The sequence below is a fragment of the Lycorma delicatula genome, chromosome 4, assembly GCF_047948215.1.
Source record: "Lycorma delicatula isolate Av1 chromosome 4, ASM4794821v1, whole genome shotgun sequence".
In the NCBI taxonomy this organism is placed as follows: Eukaryota; Metazoa; Arthropoda; class Insecta; order Hemiptera; family Fulgoridae; genus Lycorma; species Lycorma delicatula.
In genome coordinates this window covers 134,898,376-134,912,116 of record NC_134458.1, presented here as the reverse complement: position 1 = coordinate 134,912,116, position 13,741 = coordinate 134,898,376, and positions in this window count along the sequence as shown.

The window sequence follows — 13,741 nt, the reverse complement described above, 5'->3', positions numbered from 1 at the left end:
ATGCAGACTAGCTTGGGTAGCAGAAATCAAGGTCAATATAGTTGAGTTATGTTAACAGTAAACAAGTAGTGGGGAGCGCGGTTTCTATATTTTTGTGTTCAAATATGTAGTCGGCTAAAATAATGTCAGTTGCATTCGTTAAGTAAGCATTTTATCATCAAAGTCATAAAGAAAAATCTTTTTTTAAATGGAGTAGAGTGTCATTTTTAATGGCATATTAGGGCTGATATAAAAATTATAAACATCAATATAATAAACTATCTGTAACAGTTTTTACTTACCTGGCTCTTATAGAGCTATCTCTATTGCTTCTGCAACAGCACAGCAATAATAGCCAAAATTTTGTGTATCGTGTTTTTGCAAATATCGATTTCAAAATCCACTTAGCCAAAAAAAGTTACAGAAATGTCCGGTAGTTGTATACACGTACATGTTTTACCTGCACTTTGATTAATATCTACAAACTGACTTAACATAAATCTTTTGAAAATTATCATAAGATTTCTTAATATTGGGTACGGATGGCATTAAATTTTGGACAAAATTAAAAACGGATCAGTAGGTTTCGGTTTTTTAATTTTCTACTTTTTGTATAGTGGTAGAAAACTGATCTTCAGTAAGAAGAGAATAATTAAGTTATTAAAAACTCCAAAGTTTTAAATCAATTGAACTTTGGGGTGGGGGGGATGATCAGCATTATTTTTAAACAAGTTTTGCCCATAACTTGAAAGGGAAACTCGTTTTTTTATCTTTATTGAATAACACTGTACCAAATTGGGCCCAATAAAGGGGGCCCAACACTGTACCAAAACCCCCAGTAAACAAAAAGGCTGAATGGAACCAGTATTAAAATTAAAAATTTTTTTTAACATTAATTTTCAAGATTGGAAATTTGACTTAATACTTGTATTATTATAAATAACAAAGCAAATGTTTTGAAAAAGGGAGTCACATAATTATTAAAAATTGTTTTGATTTTTTTAAAACTTCTGACCTTTCAAGTCAGAAGTTAGGCTATTATTAAAATGTTTCATGAGGTAACTGGCAAAAACAGGGTCAAATGGATCCAAATATTTTTATTAAAAATTTTGTTTTTGTTCTTGATTACATTTAATACTGCATAATTTTTAAGGTAAAGATATAATCTGTTCAAGGGAGTCAAATCTGACCCAAATCTTTTTACTGAGCATTTTGATTTTTTCACAATCGTATTCTAAATATTATGTAATTAAATCCTTAATATTTAAAAATCCAAGAGCATATTTGAAATAAAAATCTGTCAAGGGCAAAACTGGTAAAGTTACTCAACCCTTTGCCAGCTTCTTTTTAAATTTTCTACTTAATGCATATTATTTCTAATGTAGTTGACTTCATGTCCATTTGTTAATAAATCCTGTACACACACCTGAAATGTTTCAACATAATTTGTAGGACACTGAATATCTGTTTATTTTTTTTTTTTACTTTTTTTTAAGCACTAGGCTAAATAATACAATAATAAAATTTAATGGTTGTAATTTTGAATAAGTTTTTGTCAAATTTTTGGTAAAATTCTAACCATGGACTGGCATTTACTAAACTAAAAAAAAGAGCTTGTATTTTTTAGTTTTATTCTTAGTAAGGCATTTTTATGAAAGAAAAATATACTCATACTAATTTTAACCCCAAAATTGCCAGTATATGCTTAAATAAAGTTAATGGTGCTATTTGAATGTATTGGTTCCAAACCCTTCTTGCTAGGTTCAGATAACCCTTTGTACAAAAAATATTCTAGACTGACTCTTGCATCTTATGACAAAAAAAGTAACATTTATAAATACGTACTTTGCTTTATTGTTTGTTTTTAAAGTGATAACACTGATTGTTATCTTGTGTTGCGTTAACAAAATTTTAAAAAATAAAAATTTAATGGTGATTATTATCAAGAGAATGGAAAAATTAAAAAAAAAATCACAAGTTACCTAACTAAAAGTACAAACAATTTTATTTCAATATTTATATTACATGAAAACATATAAATATTATCACTATCAATCTCTAAAGTTAACTGATAAAGTTTTTCTCTAAAATCAAATTTAATTGCATGATTATTTAATTAATAGTTCATAAATATGCAGTATTAACCCTTGATAGTAAAATTCAATCTTAGATTATAAAATTTCAAAATACTGTATCTAGAAAGGCTTATAAACAAAATAATATATAATGAGATAAACAGACAGAGATAAATGAGTAGTAACAATGACATCAGATAATTATTGTTTTTGTGTATGGATAGTCATTTTTGAGAATGTTTTTTGTTTTATATCAGGACACAAAAACAACTGTTATTATGGAATTATATTTATGTTGTTGCTGTTTTTAATAGATCATAAATTAGTTTATGAAATCTTTGATCTAGCTTCCAAAAAAAATCCAGTTAAATCCTTTCTAGATCATTTATCGCTATCTTATGTTTTAGAGATCAAAGGATGAGTTTTTGTCAATTTGCTACAAATTATTTGTAAATTGTATAAATTTATTATCTTAAAAATTTATATTTTTAAGGTGATGGACTGAGCAGTCATGTCCAATGGTTTAATGAAATTTTTCATTATATTTTTCTTTAAAGCTCTTTATTTTGGCTCTACAAACTTTAATATCTTCACATTATCTACCTTGTCTTCTCTTAATCAGCAATAGTAAATCAGCTGGGTCAGATTCTTAAGCAAGTTGATTTTTTCCAATGTTGATAAATCAATATCGACAGTTTTTGTCCCTACATATTGCAGCTGTCATCAGCAATTTTTTGGGCAATTCATCAACTGCTTCATTTTCCACAGATGTTTAGGTAAGACTGTCCAATGCATTACTGCACCAAACATATTATTAATTTTAATAGCATCATAATTACATCTAATGTACCATATCAGAGTTTTTTTATTTATCCATTATATGCAATAGCCTGTAAAGCTGATTTTGAGCCCAGAAGGGATAACAACATTAATATTATTAAGAAGGGATGACATTATGATTTAGAACTTCATTAACTACAAATAGTTTTGCCTCAAACACAAAGAATTCTGAATTTGTTGCAAAGTAATAACAGAAATTCCATCTCCATATTCAAAGCAACTTCAAAGCTTCTGTGGTGAATTAATTAATTCATTAACAAAAACCATCCATGCTACAAATGCCTCATCAAGTAAACATGTAAACATACAGCTAAGTTAGGTGTTGCATTACATCCAGCTACAATTCATAAATATTCTGCAAAAAGCCACCTTATCATAGGAAATATTTAACAAAACACTACTGCTGATAGAAACTTGTAATTTATTTTTTGCTTCATGAATTAATTAATCACATAAGCTCAAAGCTTGTACATGGGAATATGAAAATGGAAATTTTGTAGCATATGAAAAATGTCTTGCCTGACCAGGATTCAAACCCAGAACCTCCAGATGAAAGACTGAGATGCTATTACTTCAAAGTTCAACTTCCAAGAATTTTATATTTAATGTTATACAAGGCATATTCATAAAGTAAAGGCCATTTGGTCATTAAAAAAAAAATTAACTCGTGAGAAAAGATTTTATTTATCTACTTCACTTTTCCACATAATCGCCACTCAGTTCTAAGCACTTTTCGTAACGCTGCACCAGTTTCTTTAACCCCTCTGCATAGAAGTTTGCTACCTGGGTATTGAACGAGTTGACAATGACAGTCTTGAGTTCCTCATCGTTTTCAAACCGTTGTCCAACAAGCCACTTTTTCAAATGTAAGAAGAGAAAGTAGTCCCTAGGTGCAAGGTCGGGACTATATGCCAAGTGGTCAAAAAGTTCCCAAAGAAAACCTTTAATCTTCTTGGTTACGGCAGCGGTGCGAGAACGCGCGTTGTCGTGAGGTGGGATTACGCCGACGACAGTTTCCCGCGTCGTTGATTTTGGATCGCACATCTCAGTTTGGTGAGCGTTTTTTGCAATACACATCAGCTGTAATTGTTGATCCACGTTCCATGAAATCAACCAAAATGACGCCCCCCTTTTGGTCACAAAAAACGGTAGCAAACATTTTTCGACTCGAGTTCGGAGATTGCTTAAAATGTTTCAGTTTTGGGGAACTTGAATGGCGCAATTGCATTGACTGTTGTTTCGATTCTGCGTTGGTGTAGAATATCTACGTCTCGTCGCCCGTAACAATGTGGGAAAACAAATCATCTCCAACTTGATGGCGGTCCAAAAACGCTCGTCCACTGTACATTCTTTACTCTTTGTGTTGGTTGGTGAGCATTTTCATTACCACCGCTCTTCGACAAGCACATTTGTGCAGCCATTTTTAAAGTCTCGACACCACTGTCTAACCTTTCCTTCACTCGTTACTGTAGGTCCATACACTAGGCACAACTCCCGATGAATTTCAGCAGCTGAAGATCGTTTTGCACAAAAAAATCGAATCATAGCGCGCACTTCACAACTGGCGGGAGAAACGATTGTCGCGGACATTGCGATCTGCATTCATCGACAGCCAAACAAGTACGAAATCAAAACAACTGCAGTGGCTTCGTAAATAGCCGATAGATGTCCCTGCATGCGTGAAACTGTGTTCAGATCCGTTAATATTTAAATATATGCCGAAGGCCCTTACTTTATGAATATGCCTCGTAGAATCAAATATCAAAATATTGACTTTCTAAAATGAAAAAGTAATCGGTGAAAACTGAAAATGATAATGTTTGCATTTTCTTACTAGTTTTTTTCTCTAAAGTATATTTGTTTAGCAAACTGTAAAATTCGAATATGATTTTAATTTTTAGGATCTCCGTTTGAATGTGGTATTACAAGTATATTTTGGACATAAAGTTTTAATTAATGACACTAACTCAAGACTTGTCAACATGAAACTAAACAATATCACCTGCTAAATTCTAAATAGCATAACAACCTGTTATAACACAATATGAAATAAAAGGAAAAAAACTGGTGCACATAAATTTAAACTAACTGCACATTTATCATTTTCAAAGGTAAGAAGAGAAAGTAGTCGCTAGGTGCAAGGTCAGGACTATATACCAGGCGGTAAAAAAGTTCCCAAAGAAAATCCCAAAGATTTTCTTTGAGAAAATCCCAAAGATTTTCTTTGAGAAAATCCCAAAGATTTTCTTTGAAAATTGACACGAACAGCTTCCGAGACAAGCTGCTCGTGGTTGTGAGACACTGCGACTGTAAAGTCTCCAACATAAGGTGATTTTCAGCTCAGAGAAAACCACAGTGATGTTGCTTAAGGGCCGATTGACTGCTACCCGACAAATCCGGGTCCGGATGGCTGGTTTCCCCATTCGGTACGTTACGACTCAAAAATACCTAGGTGTTATCCTTGATGAGAATTTTCGGTTCAAGGAACATCTACTGTACGTAGCAAAAAAGGCCGCTGACGCTTTTTACGGAATCCGTAGTCCTTCATTCCGATTGGGGGTTGAATTACCGTACCATGCGTATCCTTTACGAAGGTGTCAGCGAAGCTATTATGCTGTATGCTGCGCCTATTATCTGGGCTCACCGCATGGCTTTTAGGTATTGCAAGGACATTTTGTTACGGGTCCGCAAGATGTCCGTATGAGGCCTACGTGAAGGCAAAATTTGATTTTATTTTACTGATGCAAATGTCTGCCGAGGCATTTACATCGGTGGCATCTCGACCGAGGCCTGGCTGATGACTGTGAGATGTAATCAGTTAGAGGGTTTAAAGACGATCTCCGGTAAAAGCCCTCAGGGCTTGGAACAGAGGGGGTGGTGTGGCGACCGGTAACATCACAAAGCGGGTGTCTTTTCCCCCTACGAGGTCGGGATACATATTTCAGTTATAGTTAATTACTAACTAATAAATTCTTCCACAAGATGTTGGTGAAGGAATGGCCTGTTATCATAAAAAATTTTACAAAATAAAACTATAAGAAATTGTACTTTTCCAGTAACTCATGTTCAACTATCATTCTAGTTTTATTAATTGTCTCATATTAACTTTCCATTAGCTCCCAAGAATAACAGGCATTCCATTCCAAACTAATTAGGGAAACCGAGGAGTGAAAAGATTTCCCATTGCCCTCTTTACTGAGCCAAATATTATTGTTGCACACCAGCTTGCTAAACCTATTTATATTGCAAGTATGCTTAAGCATACGTGTAACACTATCAGACTGTTCTCCACAAGTTGTGAAGTATAATGATAATCATTAACTTTTAGGAAATTCAATTCTGAACGTAGCCACCACGTATTTAAGATGCTTTATATGCATCACATCTAAGAAAGGCTGTAACAGAGTGTAAAACAACAAATGAATGTAGCTCTCCATGAAAAACAATAATCTATACATACTGTCTGCACTCCATAAGAAATATTTTCATAATTTTTAAGAAAATAAAACTATCTAGTACATTTTTACAAATATTTAAGAAATTTAATCTGAATGTATTATTCATCAGCATATTATCAGACGTTCCTTTAGGGAAAAACAATTCATTGAATTTTTTGTCAGAGGTGGGTTATAAGTTCAATTCAAGGGGTTTCACTCCTTTTTTTATAGAAAAAGGTTTTTTAGTATTTGTCAACTAGAATACATTTCATAAAAAAAAATTACAGCCTAAGAATTAAAAAACTTTTTATAGGAAATATTCTTTAAACCCTTGTCAAGGGCTAGAAAACCCTTGTTGGAAGATTTAAAAAATAAATTAACAGTACAGTACCCCCCAAAAAAAGATATCGACAAAAATCCTTATTTTATCTTTATTTAAAAATATTATTATTCAATATATAACCTGATTACAATTAGGGTAATTTTCCTTCATGTTAAGACATTAACAGATAGTTGCATCATACTACCCTTCTAACATGAACAGCAAAAGGACTTTTATAGTTTTACTGTAAAATATCATCCCAATAAATCACTAACAATTAAAACCACAATTAAAGACAAACACAGTTCATCTTCATGATAATTAAAATAAAGTAGTTACACAATCTTTTGTATAATTTTCCTTTTCTTATATCTTTTGTACTTTTGTAAACAAAACAAATTCACAAGGAAAATAATTTTTCCTTGCTGTTGATGTTTACTATTAAAAACATCAGCAGCAAGGCATGAATTAAAGTCGGACAATTGCTCATTGTGTGCAAATCCAATATTCATGACTGTTAACAATAGTTTTTCCCTTAGAGTAAAAAAAAACTGTTTTATTATAATTAGTTTATTATAATTAATTACTTTTTTGTTTATTTGAAGAGTATGTTATAAATATCCAGAACAAAAATAAGAAGTAAGATAGTTGTTCTTAATTCACATTCATATATTTGTTAATTTCTATAGAAACTGAAAATAGTAATTTCTATAGTAACATTGTTGTTATGGTAATTTATGAAAACTGGCTTATTAAGTGGTTTTACACACAGGTATCTTGTCCCTGACACACCTTTCAATCTCTGCAATATCTCCCTTATCATTCTGTTTAGATCTTCAGAAGTAAACACCTAATCCCAAAACGAGAGCATCACATTAGAGATAAATGATTTTACACTGAATAACTCCAACATATGTTTTGCAACAATTGCTCATCCCAAAGATACTAAAGACCCTGCAAGAACATTCTCAGGTTTCTCTCCAAGTTACCACATTTGTATGGTATGTGGAAGTATTCAAGTAAACTTAATATTACCTGATCAGAGGGAAATCATGTAAATCATGTATCAGAGGGAAATCAAGGAACACAGTTCACAATCTATACAAAGTTCATGATGTTATATCATTTTTATTGTTTTTTTAACCCATTTCTTAAAATAGTAATAGGAAATTTGCTTTTCAGTGCTAAAATACTGTAGTTTAAGTTCTAAAAGTACAGTTCTATTTAGCAGTGAAAGTCCCTGTTTGATTATTACCAATATTCTACACTAGTTGGGTTGGTATTTAGATGAGACTTATTTTAGACACTGTCCTCTAGATTCAGGGACTAACTCCTAGCACACCCTTCTTCTACAGTAATTCACATTTGACAACTGATCTATGTCTGTGCACAAGATGAGTTGTTATCTATCATTTGGTTTTGGTTGGTAGAAGAGACAATTGTAAATTCATCATGAAGTAGCTTGAATGTGCAACAGTTGCAGAATTTTTATTTTCATAATGGTACCATAAATTTAATGGACAAATGAAGAAAGTGGCATTGTCTGGTAATTACAAAACTAGTGTCACCAATCAAACAAGATTTGAAGAAATGAAATTCAATCTTTCAGATTACACAATCCAGGATATTTTCAAAATGATCTACAAAAGTATATTGTAGGCTAAAAGGGAATCACTTGGCAACTGATAAAGGAACACAAGAAAATTATATTGGTGCATCCCTCTCTAATTTATAGAAGAATTATTTTACAAGCATTCATTAAATGAATTCTTGGAGAAATACTGAGAATAAAACATGGGAATTTCATTACTATTCTAAAAATCATCTTCACAGTTGGCAATTTTCAGTTAGATGAAGCTATCAAGCATGAAATGTGAAACAGTGCATCAACTCAGATGTTGAAAAATTTTTAAATACATATCTTTTCAAAGCATGTAAATAGTTTTACAAAAAAAAAAAACTATTAGAGAACTTACAAAAAGTACTGATAAGAGTAAATTATAGATTAAAAAAATTAAATAATACATTGCTAGTAGATTAGAAATACTATTAGGTACTTTAAAAATGTATTATTTTTCTCACTTTCCATCATAGTTTATATCTAATTATTGATAGAAAAAGAATATATTTTCTAAAATCTACATTCAAATTTCCTCATACAGAGTACAAAAAGTGTACATATTCTCAACAGAAAGGTGTATGATATTATTATTATTTCAACTACTTATCATAATCTTTCTTTTTGTTATGATGAAAATAAAGCACTTGCTCTGCAAGATGCAAAAATTAAAGTACCTTTGTCTGAGGATAATAATATTTGCAATATAACCGGTGTAAAGGTTTCGCTTTTATAGGACATCTTAAAATTAACACAAGATTTAAATTGCACACCATTGTTTTCCATTGGTTTGACAACACTCTGAAGAACATGTTGCAGTAATCACAATCCAATTAGTAGTGAGTTAGTTAAGATGGAGAAATACACACAATGGAGGAGCCTATAAGTATCTTGAAAACGTATTACAAAAAACAGAGTATTGTGCTAAAACTGTCAATGGTGTACATTATTGCAAGATGAAAACAGCATTTTTGTGGCTTCAGTTGGAAGCCATGGACTTTGGCTTTGATCTTGATGTGATGTTCTTATAACATGATTATAACACATGAAGCCATTGAATTGTTACAGCAGAAATTTCATGGGCAGCTGATTTCATGAAACAATGATCACAATTGGCCACCAAGGTCATGCAATCTCACACTATATGAATTTTATCTCTTGAGGATTTGTTAAGTCCAAGGTTTATAGAAAACACACATCAACCATTCCTGAACTTAAAGAAGAAATCTGGCCTGTTGCAACAATTGAACCACAAGTCTAAGAAAATGTGATTGTAAATTTTGTCAAAAGATTGTGTGTGTCATATGAGACATGAAGGACATTTGCTGTACATTATTTTCCATATTTAATCTGAGTGTTTACTCTTTCAAAGTAGGTCACAACTTTGCCAATTCATGCATAAATAAAGGTTCATTTTGTAAATTTAAATCATGTGTTACTTTTGAGACAACTTTCATATATGGTTCACTTGAATAATATAGATTAGAATAAGTTTCATTTTGAAAACTTAACATACTAATGTAAAGCTATGCAAATTCAGCTTGATGAAGTAGACAACAAGGAACTATTTCTCACTCCTTACTATCTTAAATAATGCAGGTTTGGGATTTTATTAGTTACAAGAATAGTTATGCAATTTTTAGGTATGACTTGTCACATCAGGTTGCCTATAACAAATTTACTATGCCACCTAACAAAGATCTCTGTAAACTAACCGTAAAAGAAAACTCTAATTTAACATGTTCAATACTAATTACATGGCATCCGTATGTCTATAACTAACTATAAATAGGTTTCTACAGATAATATTAAAAGTTCAATCTGAATATTAATTCTTCTTATACTTTTATTAGTTTCCTTTGCTTTAAATAAAGACTTAATAAAAAGTAAGAGGCCCTTAATTCAATCCAAATATATTATAATTAATTTAAGTATGATCAAACTTTAGTCTTCAACAAATGGACAGGCTTTAACAATCCTTTTTTTTGAAGTTCCTCTTGTGATCCTGTTTTAATTTTTCTCCAATAAGTATATGGAAAAATTTTTTAATGAAAAATTACATTGTCTACACAGATAGTTTTAACATATTTTTATTTTTCTGCAGTTTTCATTACTTAGTAATGGATTGTTATAGCGTAATGATAGATAGACTGATGTCATTCTGATACTGAAAAAAATTCATGTAACAATTCAAGAAAATTAGTCTAAAAACTTAAGAGTAAAAAAGTAACACATATTCTCACAATCGCTTTTTGTGTTTCTTGCAAATGGCTTCTTTTCAAACAGCATTCAATGAATATATTTCCATATTTTTACATAAAAATAAACTCAAGCTTTCTTTAATTTCAACTTTTAATTTTTTTATGATTAATTCACCTTACCATACAGGCTTAAAGTTTGGGTAAGGGAATACTGAATGAAAATTTTATAATTGGGATTCCAACGTGGGACCTTCAAACAAAAAACCTGAGAAGCTATCACTCCGTCAGGGATATCAACAAATAATTAACATTAATAATTATTTAATAAGTTAATTAATAATCATTAGTTGTTTTTGATTTAGTGTTAACTTCAATAAAAATTTAAAGAATGAACAAGTATTACTCTTTACTTTACAGTCCATTTTTTTGAGGTCAGTTCTAATTTTCATAAAAAGAGGTTTTATTTGTAGAATTTCTCATCAAAAGATTAAATGAGGTATGAGGTATTTTAATAACATTAATCTTTACAAATTAAATAGATATATGAACATACGCTTTCAAAATGGCAATTTTTAGATTATTTATACCCTGAAAATTATTATTTTTGTAAAATTATGCTTTGAAAAAAAGCACATTTCTTGTTTTACAAGGTTTTTTTCTTAGTTTTACACTGGATTCCAAAAAATTTCAATAAGGTTACATACATATATTTGTAATTTGGACAGAATCACAAAATACCATAATCTAAAAAAGAATTTGTCAAAGATATCCAACTCATAAAATGTTACTTAACAATGCTTCTCAGGAACTTAAAAAATCAACAGGAATCTAAGAAATCACTTTTCACAATTACCTTGAAGTTATATCACCAAATGAAAATACAAATTATTTATTACGGAAACCATGCAAACATTTAAATTAAAACAACAAATTATTCCGTGTATTCTATTCATAATGAATGTATAATGAAGTATAATTCATTAGAAAATACTATTTTAACTTCATTTTAATGTGTGAACAACCAAAAAAGTCATTGTCATTTAAATATTAAATTCAGAGGGCCCATATTATTAACTTAAAAGTTAATGTGCTCAAATTAATGTAAATGTTTAATTTTGATGAAACAATGCAAGTGCACAGCTATATTATTGTTTAAATGTGTTTTAACATTGTGAGATTTTTTCTTGTAGCTTATGCTAATGTATTTAAATTAAACCACACATTCATGTAACAATGTTATGATAAAATTATTTCAATTTATATATGTAATACCAGGTTACAGAGTAACACAGCACAGTAATATATCAACAGTACTCTGCAGAGATGCCAAGGCATCTATCTGTACACAGTCTGGTGTGTAAATGTAAAATGTACTGGTAAATGTATAGTCTTGAACAGACTCAGGCTTACCATTCCTGAGACATGTAGTTAATTGAACCCAAACCACCAAAGAACACCAGTATTCACAATCAATTATTCAAATCCATATAAAAACAACTACCTTTATTAGGAGTTGAACCTTAGAACTTTCAACTTTGAAATCAGCTGATTTACAAAGATACAATTAATTAAACATAATCTTAATATTATTATTACAGTTGATTGTTTCTAACATACCACTAGTTTTTATGTAATGTTTATATTTTATATACGCATTTTTTTTAATAGATCATTATATCAAAAACTGAAACCTTGAAAAACCAAAATATTAAAACTTTTTTATAACATCAGGAAGCTACATCTGACTAAACAGTAAAAAATTAAGGGAGTCAAGAATTAATATCACAATAATAGAAAATAAAAAAGCAACTATCTCTATGACATAGCACAAATTGTTTAGGCTAAGCTTTCCTAGAGAACATGTTTAAATGAAGTTTAAAATTATTATTAATTATAAATTATATAATTTCCATCTTATATGGAAATTGGTCTGCACAAGAATATTTCTTAGATAATTATGCAGTTCGTTCTTCAATAAAGAAATTGGTTTAATATTTATTATTGCAGCAAAAACTGAATGTTTATAAATTTCTGCTTGCATGTAAGCAGCAGAGAAGTTTATAGGCAAACAAGATGACAGCTGCACATCAGGTTTGATATTACCAAGGACTTAGGTGTGATTGTACTCAGTAGTTGGCAGGTAATTGCAATTATGCAATTACAGCTAAGGTGTTACGTAGGTTGATTATATATGAGATTATTATACATTAAAATTAATATATTTACATTAACTTAAAAATATTAATTTGTTACAAACTCTATCTGCAGGTAGTATAGTTGTGGACTGTTGTAGCCCCTTCGTAGCCTTCCATAAAGAGCATCCATCTCTATTCAGGTTAGAAAGATTTCCAATGTATTCCTTCAATGTTTCATCTCTGATAGCCTTCAACAACCTCCTTAGGCTCCGTGCAACCCTATTAAGAAGTTTTCTGTGTTCTGGCCTCCTGAATCGCTGCTAATTTCATCTAAAATGCCATTTTGAGCCAATTAGATCTATCACCACTCAAAAAGGTATTGTCTCTGGTCATATGTACATTCCTCTGGTGTAGATCACCATGCACTGTCCTGCATGACTGACGTTAGAAAGTATGTTGCATAGTCAATATCCTCAGGGGTATCAAGTGGAAATGGGTAAATCAGTTTCTCCTCGATCCAGTCCTGATAAGAGACCCAATCTGTTCTTTTCATTTGCAGGATAGGCCTCTTTTTCTTTCTCAACACCTTCATGTTCACTGTTAAGTAGAATGGGCAAGTGGTCCGAAATCAAATCATAGCTGTTTTCTATCAGAGTTTATGTAGATAAAAAAAGTGATGTGAAGTGATAAAAAAGTCAAGTAAATTCAGGATCTTCGTTGGATCCGTAGGCCAGAATGTCAGCTAAAATCCCGAAACTATGTCAGGCATAGATTTTGAACACACCTCAACATCCTTCCTCTGCTGGTTGTCAACCGCACCAACCCCAAAACCAAAATATATAAACCAAAACCCCAATGTCTTTCGCATTCCAGTCCCTATAAACAATAAACCTAGAACCTAATGTTGAAATGTATTCGAAAAACAACTCTTTAGTTATAGAATGATGCAGAGGACAGTACACCACAGACAGTCTTATAGGTCCCAACCATGGTTGCCTGAATCTGGTTAGTGCAAAAACCTGAAAATTGGTGATGCTGTAGAGAATTCCTAATCAGTATCGCAGTTCTCCCATGAGCTTTCCCGTCCGGGTGATTTGTTACATACACCAAGAAACCTTGAATTCAAATATAGTT